The 19,713-nt window shown below is 42.4% G+C and overlaps 1 protein-coding gene and 1 non-coding gene across 3 annotated transcripts in view; both read right to left on the bottom strand.

Moving 5' to 3' along the window:
• The window catches only part of Rbms3 (RNA binding motif single stranded interacting protein 3), a 1,479,068-nt gene that overhangs the window by 1,137,039 nt on the left and 322,316 nt on the right, over positions 1-19,713 (bottom strand). Inside the window, exon 3 of one of the 2 annotated variants that reach the window (XM_045136303.1) lies at positions 11,680-11,748. The gene's annotated coding sequence lies outside the window, so the exon portion shown is untranslated. Of the gene's footprint in view, positions 1-11,679; positions 11,749-19,713 lie in introns of those variants that run through there. The other variant, XM_004662088.3, reaches the window with a different exon arrangement.
• On the bottom strand, positions 19,254-19,394 carry LOC123455684. Its single transcript, XR_006634067.1, has one exon. It is a non-coding gene; the product is annotated as a small nucleolar RNA SNORA29 (small nucleolar RNA).

Below are 19,713 nucleotides of genomic sequence, written 5' to 3'. Positions count from 1 at the left end.
CATGATAGGCCCCTTGCTCTGGAGCAGTGAGCCCAGTTCAAACTTTCTCCTTCACTAAGGAGCATTTGACTGGATATTTTGTCCCAGTAATGAGTAACTGATACACAAATGTTCTCTAATTACCCAAGTAAATACAGCTGATCTCAAGTAAAGAAGGCAGTGGACTGCTGAAGCTTTAGGTTGGGAGACTTGAGGGTAGCATATATTGGGAAATTAGACCAGGAATCCTGAGTTCAAGTTGTCTGTTTTTGTTTCGCAGTACTGCGGATAGAACCTCGAGCCTCATGTGAGCTAAGCAAGTGCTTTACTGCGGATCTAAGTCTCTGGCTTGGAGGAGACTCACTGGGTCTTATGGGGGAATGAAGACTCCTGTACTGGCCACAAGAAGTTTGGCTACAGATAAAAACCTCAATGATTTACAAACAGTAGACGTTTGTTTCCAGCTCATGTAGCTGTTCCTTGGGGACCAATGAAGGCTCTGCTCTCCTCTCCCACCTCAGGATACAGGTTAGTGGAGATCTCACAATCCGGCAACTGCACCATCTGGAATACCTGGTTTGTTTCAGCCCTGTGTTCAGTAATTAAAACTGGAGAATGATAACTAGGGTTCCTATTGCCATCAATCAAGTGACGGGTTACTTCTAACATTTCCCTGGCCAAAATTTGCTGACAATCTCATCTACTGCAGCAACCGAAGGGGACTACAGAAAATATTTGATGTGTATTACTGTCTTCATGTTACCCTGTCTTTTGAGCAATAAAAACCTGATTTCTAGTCTCCTGTATTCTGGAATCTGAGTGAACAGTAAATATGATTTAAAATGGCATTGATGGGTCTGAAAATATTTGTTTAGCCATCAAATAGTGAAAAGTTGATTGTAGGGTGAGATTTCTGTCTAACTTTTCCAAACACTGAAAAGCCTTCATTTTCATATAAGAGTCATGATTAATGCAAATAAATATTAATGACTCATTCAAACTAGCATAGCTTACCTTTGATTGCTAACACTTACTTAGTTGTTCGTGTGGATAACAGGCATGTCGGTTTGAAGATGAGTCATTGTTTCTGTTGACTATTTCTGCATAACAATCTCTCAGCTGGGCTCAGTGGCTTGATTTCACTCAGGATCTTTTATGGGATTTTTGGTTAGATGGTATCTGGTTCTGGAAGCATTTGGAGAAGTCCTCACACATCTGCTCCAATGGTTTAAAAACAGGGGTTCTGACTGACCATATTTCTTGTTCCACCTGACCTGGCCACAGCATTATCTGGGACTTGTACACAGCTGATCTCAAGATAGATGGGCATTTCCATGCCACAGAAATCACTTCTCTACAAGTGAGCATTGTAATAATGCAAGGCCATTTAGCATCTAGGCTTGCCATGTCAGTTTGGCCCAAAGTGAGTTCCCAGGCAAGCTGAGCTCCAGTGAGAAGAAGGTAGAGAGAGGGTGACTTCTAGCATGCATGGCTACCATCTGGGGAAGCAAGTATGATAGTTAGATCCATTTCCAAGACTATTTCCAAAAATAATACATTTTTAAACTCATGTCCTAATTTTACCAAGCTTGATTTTATAGCAAATTGGCATTTCTGTAAGTTTATGCTTCTGAAAAAAAAAAAAAAAAGCCTATGAATGGGACAAGGTGGACCACAAATAGATGTGAATCCGTGTTTCAGATTTCTCCTGATCCCTGTAATATTCGGACATTGGCTTGAGGTCAGCTGTAGGAATGAACATTGACATGTTGAAATTCTAGTCAAATTCTCAAACATGAGTTCAACTGTCAGGACAGCACAGGCCTTTTATTTGATGTAATATGTATTATAACTGTGCCTGTATGTGCATGTGTGTGTGTTCATGCAAGTACATGTGTGCAAAATCACTGTCTACAGTATAAACCCTGGGTGTTTCCTCATTAACAAAATCAGTTCCAAGACATCAACATCAGATCTCATAATGCCACTTCATGACCCTAACTGAACAAGGCAAAAATAAGATCATAATTATGTCTACCCACAGAAGTTAGTCCACTATCCAAATCACAGAATGATTAAATGTTCCCCTTGCCCAGAGAATTCTGGGGATGCTACTTCTCCACTGTTTGGCCATCAGCCTTGTTCTGTCCCTTCTGCCTCTGGATACAATTGCTAAGATATCCAATCATTGAATCTCCCTTATTTCCAAAAATCACTCCATACTGAACAAACCTCAGTCCCTCAACTATGATAGAGTCATCTAGCCATGCCAAATCCCACACAGCAACAACATCCTCTTACTCATATGTCCCTTGCCCTCTCTGTCATCCGGTTGTCACTTACTACAGTCAGGGATGAAGCAAAGGTCTGAGTGTGCTCATGCTGCTGTAAAAAATACTAGGGACTTTGCCAGCCTATATTAGTATCTACTTACGACCCAGTTCTAATATTGCTTCCATTGGTTTCAAGAATTTGTTATAGGAGGGCCTTATTTCTTTTCCCCTTTTGTCTTTTTTTTTTCTTCTCTTCCCTTCCTTTATTTATTATTTATTTGTTCATTCATTCATTCATTCATTCATTTATGGTTGAGAGAGAACTTGGGCATGTCAGGACATCTTGCTGTTGTGAACAAACTATATGCATGACATTGTATAACTGGCTTTGTGGGAAATCAAACCCAGGCCAACCCAGGCTGACAGGCATTAGAAGGAAGTGTGTGTAATGAACCATTTCTTTATCATTAGTTCTGCAGTTTCACACATCTATACAATGTGTTTTGTTCATATCGCCCTCCCACTGCCACTGAACCCCTTCTTCACAACTAGACCCCTCTGACTTTCGTATCTTTGAACGCCTGTCCCACTGAGTTCACTAGGGGTGCCTTCCTGAGGAGGAGTGAGGGTTATTCAGAGGAGCATGGGTGATGCCACTTTCTCAGTCCTCATTTCTATTTTAGTGCATTCTGTGAAAGCATATCATAGTACACTTAGTGCACTATAATAACACTTGAGACTGGCTCATCTACACACACACACACACACACACACACACACACAATTTTCTTGCCATTCCAAAATCTAGAAGGCCAAGATCATCAACATGTCCTAGGTTTGGTGGAGATGTGATCTCTACTTCACAATGTCATAAAGAGAGTGAGAGGATTAAATGAGATAGTGCATGTAAAAGAAGGAATATAAATTATAGTGCCTGCTGTTCTGTCCTCAGGAAACAAATGCTATGGATAGAAATGGTCAAACCCATGAACTCAAGCCATTTATAAAGGTCCTGGAAACAAATGTGAATTCCTAGGTATGTGTGTGTTTTTTCTGGTTAAGAATTCAGAATAAAATCTACCTTCTTTATTTGTATATGACGTTATTGAACTATTTGCAATTTAAGAAGACTGAACATACATACCTTCACCAGACTGTCCAGTATGCATACTTCTCTCTCCCTGCCCCAGGTCTGTATCGAAATCTACAGCACACGACAGCACCCTGAAGGTGGCTTTCCAGTGTGTTGATTAACCCTCTTCTCTGTTTTGTTTTGCTTAACCACTCCTCATCTCTTTAATAAGACTATTGAGATACATAATGGATAGTAATCTGTCAGGGCTGTTGGAATCAGAGCTCTTTCTTTTCAAACTCTGGTTACACCGAAAAATAACTGGACTAGCTGGTTGAATTCTCTTGGTCCATTGTTACCTGAATATCTTATATTTTTTTGTGTAAAACCTTCACATTTTTTTTCCAATTTTAAGGACTGACATTTCAAGTTTTCACCTCCTGAGTTCAGCTAGGATCACACACTTCACTAAGGAGTTACTGATTCATCAGTCAATCAATCAATGGCTATTGACCAAATCTTTCCAGAGGACTTCAGAAACGCAATGCTTGGATTGGTGCCCATTATTCAGAAGAAAAAAGCTTTTCATTTCTAAAGCAAAAGATGATGAGCTATTTACTATTCGTGATAAAAATGCTCTGAATCTGAGAAGAAAGATATGATGGAAAGTGAGAAACTTTTCGAAGAAGTTCAAAATGCGCCTAGAAAACCTGCCACAATTGAAATTGATCACTGTGGGTTTAAAATCTGAGCATCCCCTGTCTCAGGTGACCATGCTCACCTGTCTGTTTCTTTTATTCATGATGGTTTTATTTTGCACAGATATTCACAAGCATATGAAGCTTTATTGTGTGTGCTTCACAAATCACAAAGCCATGGAAGAAAAGCCATTTTTGACAAATATGTCTTCAAATCATTCTGAATGAGGCACAAAATAGTACATTTCAAAGAAAACTTACTAATAAAATATGTTAGTCTTTATTTTGAAAGCTGTCTATTTGCAGTGAGATTCATCTTTATACAAATGGGTAGAAGTGCTTGTTAAACAAAGAAAATTCAGCATACACTAATAATTTCAGGGCCTGGGGAGGTGACTTGGTGGTTAAAATATTTGCTTGCAAAGCCTTATAGCCTGGGTTTGATTCCCCAGTACCCATGTAAAGCCCGAGGCACAAAGTGGTGCATGCGTGTATTTTGTTTGCAGTTGCAGAAGGTCCTGGAGCACCCATAATTTCTTCCCTCTCCCTCTCTTTCCTTGCGATTTTTTTTCCTTTTTTGGTTTTTTGAGGTAGGGTCTCACTCTAGCTTAGACTGACCTAGAATTCACTATGTAGTCTCAGGGTGGCCTCAAACTCACAGCAATCCTCCTACCTCTGCCTCCCAAAGGCTGGAATTAAAGGCACGCACCACCACACACCTGGCTGCAAATATATCACAGTGCAATTAGATGTAAAGACTAAAAAGCAGCCATTTTCTGGTCATTTCATAATAACTGCTGGGTACAATTGTTTTCAGTGATTTAAAATTACTCTGAAAGTATTACTTAAGAGACCAGGGCGTTGGATTTCATCCAGATCCTATGCCATTGCATAAATGTTTAGATTATTGGTCATCAATAAAGTAGGATTTTTTCGCACTACATGTGTGTGCAGGTGTTGTGTGAGTGTGGGCATGTAAAAACCACATTATGCCTGCAGAGGTTGGAGGACAACTTTGGTGCGTTAGTCCTTGCCTTCCAATTCGTTTGCAGCAGGCTCTCTCATTGTCCTTTCTTTCATTCACCAGCCTGGCTGGCCCATGAGCTCTCGGTGTAGTCCGCAGCCTGCACCTTCATTCTAGCCACAGGCAGGTTGGTACTACCTATGCTCAATACAGTGTCTCGCCTTTTACTTGGGCTCTGGAGATACAAACTCACGTTACTCACACTTGTTGTGCAACAAGCACTTTTTAAAAAATTTTTTAATTAATTAATTTATTTATTTATTTATTTGAGAGCGACAGACACAGAGAGAAAGACAGATAGAGGGAGAGAGAGAGAATGGGCGCGCCAGGGCTTCCAGCCTCTGCAAACGAACTCCAGACGCGTGCGCCCCCTTGTGCATCTGGCTAACGTGGGACCTGGGGAACCGAGCCTCAAACCAGGGCCCTTCGGCTTCACAGGCGAGCGCTTAACCGCTAAGCCATCTCTCCAGCCCAACAAGCACTTTTTATTGACCATTTTTTTACAGCTTCCATAAATAAAGACAATACAAGCATAATACGTCCCTCTCTGCATTCCCACGCTCCCCTTTCAAAACCACCCTTCATGAACCCCTCTCCCTCTTTCAATTAGTTTCTCTTTTATTTCGATGTCATCATCCTTTCCTCCTATCATGAAGGCCTTATGTAAGGAGTTTCAGGTACTGTGAGGTCTTGAATGTCAAGGTCATTATTTGTCAGGAAGATTGTATTATAAGCAGTCCTACCCTTCCTTTGGCCCTCACGTTCCTTCCATCAACTCTTCCCCAATGGACCCTGAGCCTTGGAGGGCGCCAGTATTTTTTTTTCCACTAAGCCATCCCCTCAACTCCACCTTGTCCATTTTTTATCATAGAGACATTGAGAGGATTAAATGAGATCCTGCATGTAAAAGACACTAGCAGAGACCACCATAGTCGCCATACCATCCAGGCTAGCTCTGGGGGTAGAGATTATGAAGAAATATGCTTGTTTCTGTCCTATGAGTGGATTTCTAAAAATAAGAAAACATAAGACTGTATGACGATTTCCTATATAGGTGTTTGTGTCTATCTGAGGTTTTCAAATTTTAGAAGCAAATAGGATTCTAGTGATTATAAACCCATGACTTAATTCAAAAAGAAAATGTTCTGCTGATGCCAAAATCTTGAGGAAGACATAGAAGCAGGAATCCTGGGTGAAGAAGTTGGCAGCCCCACTTCAGCCTCAGGCTGGGAAGTTGTGTAGGCATTATTTCAGAGACTAAAGCTGATAAGCCTATTATGTTGCAAACACAAAAGACAAACACACATTTAAAAGGGAAGGATTAGCATATGTGTAACAAAGAAAGGGAATAATTATTCTTCTTGGGATTGGGGGTGGTGTTGAAAGGATTACCATCAACCAACTGCTTAGAGAAAAAACCTGAGTTTTCAGCAGCTATAAGGCTAGTGAATCTGTGAATACTGTTTCTAAAATGAAAAAGGATGCCCTCAAAAAAATCCAAAGGTGTGTCACTAAGAAAACAGATCAACTTTCACACACACACACACACACACACACACACACACACACACACACACAAAACCAAAAAACAAAAAAAAAAAACACAAAAAACAGATAGTAAAATGGAAGGCATTTAATATAAGCTGTTAATTCCTGGAGTGCTGAGAGCATTAAACAGTGCTCAAGGAAGGGTGAGGGCTGGTGGTTTCTTCACCCTTGGTGCTGAGTGGACTAAATGAAAGGTACCCGGAGGGCAAGAAAGGGGGGCTGCTTCATAGGGTTGACGTTCCCCTGGAAGCTCAGATGACAGAGACATACTGCCCAGAGCAGAAAATAAAGGATGAAAAATTTTAACTAGGGCTGGAAAGATGGCTTAGTGGTTAAGGTACTTGCCTACAAAGCCTAAGGACCCAGGTTTGATTCTCCAGAACACACATAATCCAGATGCACTTGATGGCACATGCATCTGGAGTTCATTTGCAGTGGCTGGAGGCCCTGGAGGGCTCATTCTCTCTATATATATATTTCTCTCTTTCTCTCTCTCTCTCTCATAAATAAATAAATAAATAAATAAATAAATAAATAAATAAATAAATAAAAATTTGAAAAAGAAAACTATGAGCCAATGTTCCTGGAAAGAAGCCCCATCTATGTTTGATCAGCATTGAAGGCAGATCAGAACTTCAGTGAATGTAAGCAGTTGGAAGGTTTCAGGCCCAGAGCCAATTTATCTTGGACCATTTTAACTCCTTAGGCAGCCACTCCCTGCCTGTTTCTGGTGTGACCTAACGGCCTGTGGCAATGGTTGAGTGTCTTTTGAATGTATGAACAGACCTTTAGCTTCCACCAACCCCACAGTTGACAATGTCATCAGGGGTGTCTGAGGCTCCTAGTAGATACTTCCCTCACTTCTGTAACATTCCTAACTTACGTACTCATTAATGCGTTCTAACCATTTTGATTCTCTTTCTTTGTTCTGTTACTAGACAAACCTTCACAGTGGGCTAGAGAGATGGCAAAGCCTTTAAGGCACTCACCTGCAAAGCCTAAGGACCCAGGTGTGATTTCCTAGGACCACCCCCCCCCATAAGCCAGATGCACAAAGTGGTGCACGCATCCGGAATTCATTTGCAGTGACTGGAGGCCCTGGCATGCCCATTCTCTGTCTCTGTCTCACTCTCTCTCTCCCTCCCTCTCTCCCTCTCTCTCCCTCTCTCTTTTTCTTTGCCTCTTTCTCTGTCAAATAAATAAATAAATGAAATATTAAAAACAAAACTCTACAAAGCTGTTACCACAGTGGAATTTTGGGTAACTTAGATCTGTATTCTTGGACCATGGTCACGTGTATTTGGCTCCAGAATAAATTATTTTTTATTCCTTTTGTGTTTTCAGCTGTGTTTTTCCATTAACACCAGGGTACCATTTTGGAAACAATACCCAATCATGGCCTTCAAGCAGAAAGGCACTAGCAAGGTTGACAATCTCCCCAAAAGTGAGCACTTCTGCCCAGATGCAGAGAAGTAAAGATGAAAACCATGCTGGTAGCTTGTCTACTCCTGAAAATATTTATAAGATGATCAATATTTTGCTTTGTGTGGGGTACTGTAGAATAAGCACGTGTTAATTCCATGATTTCACACACAATTTCATTCGAATACCAGAGAACTTAAAGGGTGCATTCTTAGAATTCGAGATTGTTTCAAATACTGCCCTGTTTTCTTTTCATTTATTGTACCCCATGCACATTTTTCCATGAGCAGCACGGTTTCACAGAATAATACCGTTAGATTATCTCCCAGATATCTTAACAGGCTCTTGCTAACTTGGAAAAATGACTGAATTCTGAGGAAAGAAGAATCCTAGACCAACGAGATTCCCATAACCTGCTTTCCTTAGAGTGTAAAAATGATGCTTGGAAATCTCAAGGGCTTTCAGGATGAGCGCAGAGACGCGACTCATGACTTGTTCAACGCTGAGCCTAGAAAGCGTGACAAGGAATCCTGGGGCTCTTCAGTCTAGTCCAAGGTGGGGCTGGGGAGACGCTCAGGGCTAGAGGGTAAGAGGGCCTGCCACGCAACCACGAGCCCTGAGGTGGTCTCATGCTATCCATAGTGCTGATGTCAAAAGCTCCACCTGCCTGTAACTCCACTCCTGTGCAGGGTAGAGACAGGGGAATCACTGGGGCTCACTGGTGCCAGTGTAACCCAATGTAGCAGCCCTGGGCTTGGTGAGAAACTCCATTGGAAGGGACAACAGGGATGAGAGCCAGTAGAGGACACCGGCCATTCATCTCGGGCCTCTGTATACATGTGCATGGTGAGCACACATCTGACCACACATACATTGTACATACACATATCTCATATCCATCCTACACACACACACACACACACACACACACACGCACACGCACACGCACACACGCACACACCAAAATAAGATAACCCATTGTGAACCGTCAAGCTATAGGCATTAGAAAGGAAGTAACTGAGACCTGAATAGTCACAGTGGCCTTTGCCCTTCAGTACCACTGTCCTTCGTGCCTGTCACTCCCGTTCTCAGCTCACATTCATGAAGCAACATATCCTTACAGTGGCTCTGGCAGACACAGCACCCTCGCAGAGCTGATGCTACTGGCAGCAGAATTATCACTTCAACATTGCTTTTCACGTAAAAGTATCAGACACTATGATAAAATATTGCAGAATGAAAGACATCCCCTTCTCATCCATTACACACACGCACACACACACACACACATGTATGTAAGTTGACCATGGTGGTGCATGCTTTTTAAATATTTTTTTCTTTTTTATTTATTTATTTGAGAGGGACAGAGAGAGAATGAGGCTGATAGAGAGAGGGAGAGCGAGAGAGAATGGATGCACCAGGGCCTCCAGCTACTGCAAAAGAACTCCAGATGCGTGGCCTCTTGTGCATCTGGCTGATGTGGGTCCTGGGGAATCGAGCCTCGAACCAGGGTCCTTAGGCTTCACAGGCAAGCGCTTAACCACTAAGCCATCTCTCCAGGCCTGATGCATGCTTTTAATCCCAGCACTCAGGAGACTAACATAGGAGGATCACTGTGAGTCTGATGCCAGCCTGAGATTACATAGTGAATTTCAGGTCAGCCTGGGCTAGAGTGAGTAGAGTGTCTCTATCCTGAAAAGCAAATTTGTAATTGGAGAAAAGAGATAAACGCGACTATACAAAAAGTTCTTATATTATGCAAATGGGGAATATGTTAGCACAGAATACTAAATTTCAGAGAAATCCAACAAAAAGGGGAGAAGGAAATCTGAGCACAGACATGTATAACCAGTCTCGCTTACCATCACTATAGAAACTGAAGTGATCCAAAAAGCCTAAGAGAATTCTAAGCAATAACACAGACCCAAGTTCATTTCTTCCCCATCTCATCATCAATGGGTGATATGAAGATAGCAGCAAGTCCAAAGTCAGTATTATCATGTGCTACTTTTAAAAATTGTTATTTTATTTTATTTTATTGATACTTTAAGAGAGAGAAAGAAAGAGAGAGAGAGAATTGGTGCCCAGGCCAGCGGGGAGTTGAACAAGGACTTGAGGAGAATCTAACCTGGGTGAAAGGCAAACAGACTCAAGGAGACCATGCTAGGTGTTTGTCACGGCCTCGAGAGTTTCTTCTTACATGTAGGTTTATATAGGGTTGTAGGGGGAAGGGGACGTGGTCAGGGCAAGGAGTTGTAGGGGGAAGGGGACATAGTTAGGGCAAAGATTACAAGTTACTGGTTAAACCGCAATGCCTTTGTTTCTTCATCAGCTACCGGCAGGATGGGGGAGTGTTTAGCCAGGTGTACGATCCCTTTGTTTCTGGTAGTTGAATATTAGGTGAGGAAGTAAAAACTTAACTTGCTATATGGCAGTTTCTGTTAACATGGCCAAGGTTTGGTTCATAGCTCCCAACATCTTGGCATGCCAGGACCTCAGCCACTGAAATCGAACTCCAGAAACCTGTGCCACCTAGTGAGCATGTGCAAGCTTGTACTTGCCTGACTTTTGTGAGTCCAGCTTATGTGGGATCTGGAGAGTCAAATACAGGTCCTTAGGCTGTGCAGGCAAGTGCCTTAACCACTAAGTCATCTCTCCAGCCCCATGTGCTACTTTAAAAAGCAGAAAACTTGATCACACCAAATCTGGCACAGCCCCTGTGTGTCACATAGAAAAACTACCCTTAACAGAAAAGATCTTGTCTTATTTGTACACAAAGGCATCACATGGCTGCTATCTTAGCTTGTCTTCAAGAGGCAATAATGTTTACTCCTTACCTTATTGACCTGAAGAAAAAATTAACCAAGGCTGGGGAGACGGCTCAGCTTGCTGCACAAGCAAGAGGTCCTGAATTTGATCCCTGGTAATCACACAAAAATGCAGACATAGCCACACACACTTGCAACCCCAGCGCCGAAGCAGACAGAGACAGGAGGATCACTGGCCAGCCAGTGTGACAGGGCTCCAGGTTCCATGACAGACTCTGTCTCGAGGAAATAAGTGTTAGCATGATCAATGTGAACACCTGCTCACTTTCTCTGGTCTCCACATGCATGTATATCTGTGCATATTCATCTACATACACACATATGCATATATCACTTACATACTGTACACTACATGCATACAAGAAGTTAAGTGCCCTGAATAGCTAGACACACAAATAGCTCTGTATATTAAAACCTTTCTAAATAGATGGATGCATAATGCTATAAGCAAACAGGGTATATCATACATGTGACTATAATGACATGTGGACATGTAGACAATAAAATGAATGATAGGCTGTTGAGAAGAAACAGGATAATTTTCTCCTCTAGGAATTGATAGAGTGACTTTATCAATGCTGTTCAAGGGAAAGGGATTCAGACGTAGACCTTCCAGTATTTTTCATGTCCCTTACCTTCCTGTCATCTTCTCTCCCACAAGCCCTGAATCCAGCTGACCTGGTGAAAAGTCACCAGCAATGAGCCACATGGCTGTGTTATCCAGAGGAACCCATGTGTAAAGTAAAAATAGACACGAGCTCCGTAGCTCATACACTGGGATTGCAAGTTTCAACTCTCTACAGGTATGCAGAGGTTCTTAAAAGGAGAATGTTACCTGGTGCGGCTGCGAGCTGGACCATCTGCTGTAGGAAGGAGCTACTGAAGACTTGATGGCTGAAGTTCTCTGAGAAAGGGGGAAAAAATAGAAAGATTTCATGCTGTCACCTAAAAACAATGCACAATCTATTTCTCTAAGTAGAGTTCTTCAGTAACTATAACGTTACAAAAACTAACCCAGGTGTGACAATGGGAATACAAGAGAGAAAAATACCTCCTTAGCTATTGGAACGTGGTTTCCTCACCTTCACCTCTCTCTTCCATGAGTCTATGTTTTACACTCTATTTTTTAATTTTTAACTAATTCATTTATTTGAGAGACAAAGACACACACACACACACACACACACACACACACAGAGAGAGAGAGAGAGAGAGAGAGAGAGAGAGAGAGAGCAAGAAAGAGAATGGGCACGCCAGGGCTTCCAGCTACTGAAAATGAATTCCAGATGCATGAGCCACCTGGTGCATCTGGTTTATGTGGTCCTAAGGAATTGATCCTGGGTCCTTTAGTTTTTCCAGCAAGCACCTTAACCGCTATGCCATGTCTTCAGCCCTACATTCTAAATTTTTATGAGGACCAATTATGACAAAAAGCAAAAGGTGGGTTGGAGGGATGGCTCAGTGGTTAAATGCACTTGCCTAACAGCCTGGGGTTCTATTCCTCAGTACCTATATAATTCCAGATGCACAAAAGTGTCACATGTGTCTGGAGTTCATTTGAAGTGGTAAGTTGCCCTAGTGTACCCATTCTCTCTCCCTCTCTCTCTCTCTCTCTTTTCAAGTAGATAATAAATAAAAATTTCAAAGCATGAAGTACTTACTATGGCAAAAATCTTATGCACATATAAGGTATGAATTCAAAAGTAGAAAAGAAACCACATTATTAGGAGATTATTTTCTGAAACAAGACTAAGGTATGAATAGCCAGGTTAACCAAAGAGGTTGCATGAAAGTCATTCTTGTTAGGAAGAGATCCTTCTGAGGAGAGACCTGACCACATTATGGCCACCATCATCCTGAGCTTGGAAATGTGGCTAGGATCAACGGAACCCCTTCTCAATTCCCTTGTCTTCTGCCTGCTTCTGTCACAGAGGCTAGGAGAGCAGCATCCTTCTTATTTTCAGTCCTTTCACTTCTGGGACACACGATAGTGCTCTGGGCAATCAGATGTAATTCTTCGGACAAGGAATTCTAGGGAATGACTGGTTTTGTGGATCAAAAGGGAATGAATGAAAGCTTGGTCTTTCCCATTGAATTTCTTCCTCTCTAAAAGTAGAAATGGTACGTAGAGTGAGGCAGTGATTTCATAACCGTGAGAATAAAGTCAGAGCAAACCAAAGAGACTTGCTCTTGCTGCACAACTCCAGGAAAACTTCAGGCTGCTGTTTTAGCCTGAGCGTCTCTTCAGTAATTGACCATCATCACTCCCCTGTCACTTACAGCGTGAGGTGATTCTCTCGGAATCTCCTTCAAATGAGAAGGCAGATTGCAAGGATTTAATTCATCTCACATCCGCGGGCATTTCAGGGCGACGTGAAGATGTGAAAGCGATCCGTGTGTTTGGGAGAACAGTAGACCCAGCACAACATGGCCAGCGTCGGCATTCGCCATCACAGCTTTCCCTCTGCCTTTCAGGGTCCCTGTGCAGTTCTGGGTCGGCCTTTGCGGACTCTGGCAGCTCTTCTGATTCTGAAACGGGGAACGTGGTGAGCCGGCTGAATGCCCGGCTCTGCCTGCTCTCTTGGTGTTCTCTCTAGAATCTCTCTTCTGAGGAGGTGGGGCTAGGCGCAGATCTCTGGTCTCCCAGCCATTTGTGTCCCACCGAGGTCAATGGAATTGGACTCTGGAGCATAGGAGGAGGAGGAAGTAGTCTTGGTTTTTCCACTCGATGAAAGAACAAGAAAGACGATAGTTCTGAGTGATTATCAGCAGCCTAACCACATTTGCTCAATGAGAAGCTGTGAGAATGAGCTTCCAGCGTGCCAGCCTTTACTTGTGAATAATCATGACCTTATCTGGTACTCCTTTACCTAATTGCAGGAGTCTAGTTAAATCAAATGGCCCCATGTTAATGCTTCTAACTTCCCAGTCAATGCAATTTAATGATTCTATACTTCCGTAGTCAATAGATGATTGCTGATTATAATGGCAACATGGGCATCTCCAAGGAAAAAGGAGATTTGCTTAAATATTATCTTTTGAAAAATATCAAAGAAACTTCTTTTTTGAGTTCAGTTAGCTAGAAAGTGTGACTAATTCTCAGTAGTATCTAGTGTAAATGTTCTAGCAGGTTTTAGCCACCCCGCCTGTTTAGAAGGGTCTGTCAGCAGGTTTCCCAGCTGGACCCCAGTGGAAACATCTCGTGTCTCTAAATCACAACACGTTGGAAGGCAGCATCCATCTCATCTCTCGACACATCATCTCTGAGACTTTTACTCATCAGTGTATAATACTGCAATATGAGTTTTGGAAATCAAAAGAATAAATTGAATCTTTATAATAAAAAAAAAACAAAATTTTTATTCTTTTAAAAATTTTTTATTATTATTTGCAAGAAAGAGAGCGAGAGAAAACAAGCGCATCATCCACCAGGGTCTCCTTCCACTGCAAACAAACTTCATACACCTGGACCACTTTGTGCATCCAGCTGTACATGTATACCTGGGAATCAAACCCAGGCCAGCAGGCTTTGCATGCAAGTGCTTCTAACCACTGAACCATCTTCCCAGCTTCAAGTTTCATTTTTTTAAAAATTTTTTGTTTATTTTTATTTATTTGAGAGCGACAGGCAGAGAGGGAAAGAGACAGATAGAGAGAGAATGAGTGCACCAGGGCCTCCAGCTACTGCAAACGAACTCCAGATGTATGTGCCCCCTTGTGCATCTGGCTAACGTGGGTCCTGGGGAATGGAGCCTTGAACCAGGGTCCTTAGGCTTCACAGGCAAGCGCTTAAACACTGAGCCATCTCTCCAGCCCAAGTTTCATATTTTTAATAAAATAAAATTGTGGAAAAGTCAAGATATACATGCTGATATTCCAAACTTTTTTTTTTTCAAAAAATAAATAGCAAGGTGCTTGGCCTATAAAATGCAGCCCAAGTTGTTAAGGAACCTTGCAAAGGCAGAAGATTGGCACTTGTGGACTGGAATGCCAAAGCCGTAATTACTCAGTATGAAATGCACACACGTCCACTCTTAAGAAGTGTCCCAGCACTAGGGAGGCAGAGGTAGGAGGATCACCGTGAGTTCAAGGCCACCTTGAGACTACAGGAGTTAATTCCAGGTCAGCCTGGACCCGAGTGAGACCCTACCTTGAAAAACCAAAAAAAAAAAAAGAAGTGTCGTGATACTTTGCTTGGATGCTTAACTTTCTAGAAACGGTAATAGACACAAGAATGGAGGCAAGTATAAATGACTACTTTATCTTTATTTATTTATTTGAGAGAGGGAGAGAATGTGGGTACACCAGGGCCTCCAGACACTGCATATGAACTCCAGACACATGCACCACCATGTGCAGCTGGCTTGCGTGGGTACTGTGGAATCAAACCTGGGTCCTTAGGCTTTGCAGGTAAGCTCATTAACTGCTAAGCCATCTCTCCAGCCCTATAGTTGACTTTACAATGGTCATTACAGTCTATTGTGATTCAGAGATTCAGACATTCCTGTCCTTTTTGGTAGGTAAGATAAATATAAAAGGCAAGAATTGAACAAAATAACTGTTCAACATGAATTATACAAGTGAAGATGTGACCACGTTCAGAATTGTGTACTGAAGTGTCTCTGATGGATGTGGCTAAACTTAAACATCAATTTTAAATCACAAAATCTGACTGGGTTTTCTTGAGGTGTTTTTTTTGTTTGGCATGTGTATGTGTAATACGTGTGGTCATGTATGTGTGGTGTGTCAGTGGTGTATACATGTGTGTGTGTATGTAAATAAAATAAACCTTCACACCTGAGAAAACTATTTCTAGAAACGATTGGAAGTCAGTTGGAAGAAAAACAACATGATTTTTCATCTATTGATAAAGACTGAACATTGAAGCCCAGGCCCAATCCAATGACCAAGTAAAGGCCTTCATTTAGAAACTTCTTGTCTCCATCGAAAAGCCCTGACTACCAAGACTGGCTCTTCTGAGCCGTTTCCAACACATCTGCTCTTACCATGTGTCAAGGCACTTATCACAGGGCTGGGGAGAAAGCTGAGTTGGTTGAAGTGCAAAGAGGATCTAAATTTGATCCTTGAAGCCATGTTAAAAAAAAAAAAAAAAAGGTACTGTGCCAGATGCTTGTAATCCCAGTGCTGAGCACGTAAGGGCATTAGGATCATTGGAGTTCACTGTCCAGATAGTCTAACCTACTTGTCAAGTTCCAGCCTAGCAAGAGACCCTGCCCCCAAAAACAGGGTAGATGTTGTCTAAGGAACAGCATCCAAGATTGTCCACTGGCCTCCACATGCATGGGCACACACGGGCACCAGTCCCTACCTACACATGAACATGCGTGCCTTGAGGAGCTCTCGTCACGGTCTTATATTGTCCTGCTACACGCAGCCCTCTCAAAGGCCATGCATTTACAACATTATGCTGTGAGACAGGGTCATATCTGCACTTACGTATTTATAATACCAGATATGACTGTGCTCTAGCAAAAAGGAAACTAATTAACAGCTCCAGGAAATACAATCCTGCTGACTTTTCATCAGTATGAACAGGAATCAGCTTCCACTGGGGACAGTGGTGAGAAAAGTTACCTTCTTTGGAGTAAGTACCTCTATCCCCCTCAAAAAAAAAAAAAAATCAGTAGGATCAAAGAGTCCTACTGGCTTCAGAAATGTCTGAGAAAATATAGTATCACTGTCCCAGACCTTAACAAATTAGCATGAGGAGCTCCTTAACATGGCTTCGTGAAAAAAATGTCAACGGAAAGGAGTAAGGACAATGGCAGGTACCAACGTGAATCTGATGATGTTGGCAGTGGGCACATGGTCTAACAGAAGAACTAAAAAGAGGCTAGGGAGATTGCTCCACAGGTAAGAGCTCTTGCTGCCCAAATGTGGGGGCATCAAGCAGTCTGGCACTACCCATATTTAACTCCCCATTAACCGTGTAAAAGCTGAACATGGCCACACATGGCTGTAACTCCCACCCTATGGGGAGTGGAGACAAGAGAGTGGGGGCAGACTTTAAAAGTGGCAAATCTTGAGTTGAGAGACTCCATTTCAAGGAAACAGACATATAAAGGAAGAGAATACCCAATATTATTCTCTGGCCTCTGAATGCAGGCGCACAGGCATGTGCACACACATGTGCATATACCCCACACATCATATCACATCACACACACCACACTGTATATGGTCTACACACACACACACACACACACACACACACACACACACGCATGTGCTAAATTATAAAAAAAAATGAAAGAAATGATTGACAAAAGCTAATAGAAGCTAGAAGTCAAATAAATGGTGAGAGTGAAATATTTATCCCACTTTGAAGTTTCTCTCTGTCCCCAGGCCAGCGGGACTTTGATATCCAAGTCACTTATGTTATAGAGAAAGGCTTAAGGGAGGAGGTCACTGTGACAAAAGCTGCAGCGTTAGAGCCACTGTTCAACCCAGGGTCTCTTAAACAGAGGATAATGTAGTAGTTACGGAATGCAGAGCTGAGCGTGAAGTCAGTGGAGAGTGAAGCTAGAGGTTCTGGAAGACTACATGCCAACCAGGCAGCCAGGCCGCTCCTACAGCGGCCCTGTGCCTGCCTAGCCAGCTATTCAGCCGTAATTACCTCAAGCCATCAGATAAGGGATGTGTGAACATCTAAGCTCTTTAGTAACTGGAATATTTTCCAATATGACTGCATTACAGTCTTGAGCCTATTCGAAGAAAGGGAAAATGAAAACCAAATAAACTGCGTTAGAAGCTGCCAATCAGACATCTGCATTTAAAGTCTACGCACAGTCAAGGACGACTGGGATCCAGGAGCCAGCATGCAAGGTCCAGGAAGACTGAACTCTGGATGGTAGGCATTCCATTTGGAATTTTCATTTCAGCTAGAAAAACATGTGTCCAAACCCCAAAGAAGTGAATCATGCAAGCAATAAGACCAAAAAAGCAAATGATCTAGACAGCAGTGACATTTTCAAAAGCCCAAGGTATGGAGAGCTCAGAGCTGACTCAAAGGCCTGTCTTCCAGAGCTAGAAATGAAAGTCTTAGTTGAGTCCGGTTGCAAATGCCTATATCCAAAGCTACAAATGACTCACAGCAAAGCACTCATAATATCAGGCAAACTACGGAGGGAAAAGTCATAAAGAAAATAACAGTGTGGAGGAAGGGTGAGGTTCAGGAATCTTCCCTATTAGTATTGTTGTTGAGAACAAAGCACGATCTCCTCATGACCGTGGCGGTACCCTGTAACAAAAATTCTCTTTTGTTGCTACACTGTTGGTGTCTACTGGATACATAATGAACGTCCTCCACTCTTTCCATCCCCTTCTAAATACCCACATGGACTAATTGCCTTCATTTTAATAAGAAATTATTGAGCCCAATGATAGCAACCAAGAAGTCTGGATCTCATTCCCTCAGTGAAGGAGTTCTAAGAAATTCTTCATGCTATGGAGATTCCAAATGATGGGAAAGGAATGTTACATACAAGCTGATGGAAATCTTTCTAATTTCAATTAAACCTCGGGTCACTAAAGTATATAACCAGCAGTTCACATATTCCCCATGTCTTCTTAATACCAAACATCCTTTGGAATTTTTTTTAACCCTCAAGTAAATCAACTCATTTTGCTTAACCTTCCACTGTGGTTCTAACTTCCGGCCTTTTGGTCACTTCCTCGCTTGCCTCGGAGCCCCTGCCAAACCTGCACCCCACACTCTTCCTTCTGAACTTCCAGAATCCGAAACTGGACGAGTTGCTCATTGTGCCGCTACCCCGTTACAAAATGCAAAACTGGAATAGAAATAAGCTAGCCTTATAACCAGGAAAACATAATAGGCAAAACTTTAAATACAAGTGAGCAGGAGAAGTAACTCTACTGAATGAGCCTTGTATTTGGCTTGTATTTGTTTTCCACTGAGGGGGATGAGTCAGTGAGTCCTGCTCAAGGAGACTTAAGCAAGCCTTCGTCCTTGGCTTACATGAAGCGTGTGCGGGCTCGGGAGATGACTCGGTGGTTAAAGAGACTTTTCTTGCCGAGACTGATGGGCCTCGTTTACGCGTGTAAAGCCAGGTGCACCAAGTGATGTGCCCACCTGGTGTTCATTTGCAGTGGCAAGAGTCCCTGGTATTATGTCCTTTCTCTCTCTCTTTCTCTCTACCTCCCTCTCTTTCCTCTTTCTCAAATAAATAAATTTAATTAAAGTCCCATTTTCCTCTAGGAGTTATAATATATTGAATCAAAGCGGCATTCCTGGGGATTTCCCTCTTCAGTTCTTTGGTCTCTGCTTTCCCTTTACATATTTTGAATAATTACTAATTTGTGCGTATGTGTAATGGCACAAGAAGGTCTCTTGTCACTACAATTGAACATGGGACATATGTGCTATGCATTTTTCTGCTTAGCCAATTCATATACGGGGAGGTCACTGGAAAACCCGTACCTCTTCAGATCACGGCACCTTTAATCTATCCCACCAGCATAGCCACTCAATTCTACTATTAAGAGAACATGTGGTAGTAAAATGGGAAACATGCGTCCTTTTTTTTTGCATCTGGATTTTACATAGGTCACTGGAGAACTGAACTCAGCCTAATAGCCTTTGCAATCAAGTGCCTTCAACCAGCGTGCCGTCGCCCCAGCCCTCCCTACCACCAGGACTCACTCCAACTTTACGAGCATTCTGCTGCGAATCCAACATGTACAAGGCACACTGTTAACAACAGAAATTACAAAAGATGGATGAAATTGTCCTCCAAGAACTTTTACTTCTCCCAGATCCTTCCCCTCCGAAAGCACAGGCAAGCTTACCCCATCAGTTTTCCCCTTTGTTGCTCCAGGGCCCCTATAT

The sequence above is a fragment of the Jaculus jaculus genome, chromosome 17 (assembly GCF_020740685.1).
Source record: "Jaculus jaculus isolate mJacJac1 chromosome 17, mJacJac1.mat.Y.cur, whole genome shotgun sequence".
NCBI classification, from domain to species: Eukaryota; Metazoa; Chordata; class Mammalia; order Rodentia; family Dipodidae; genus Jaculus; species Jaculus jaculus.
The sequence above is the reverse complement of the archived record's forward strand: the minus strand, read 5'-3'. Positions and strand labels throughout refer to the sequence as shown.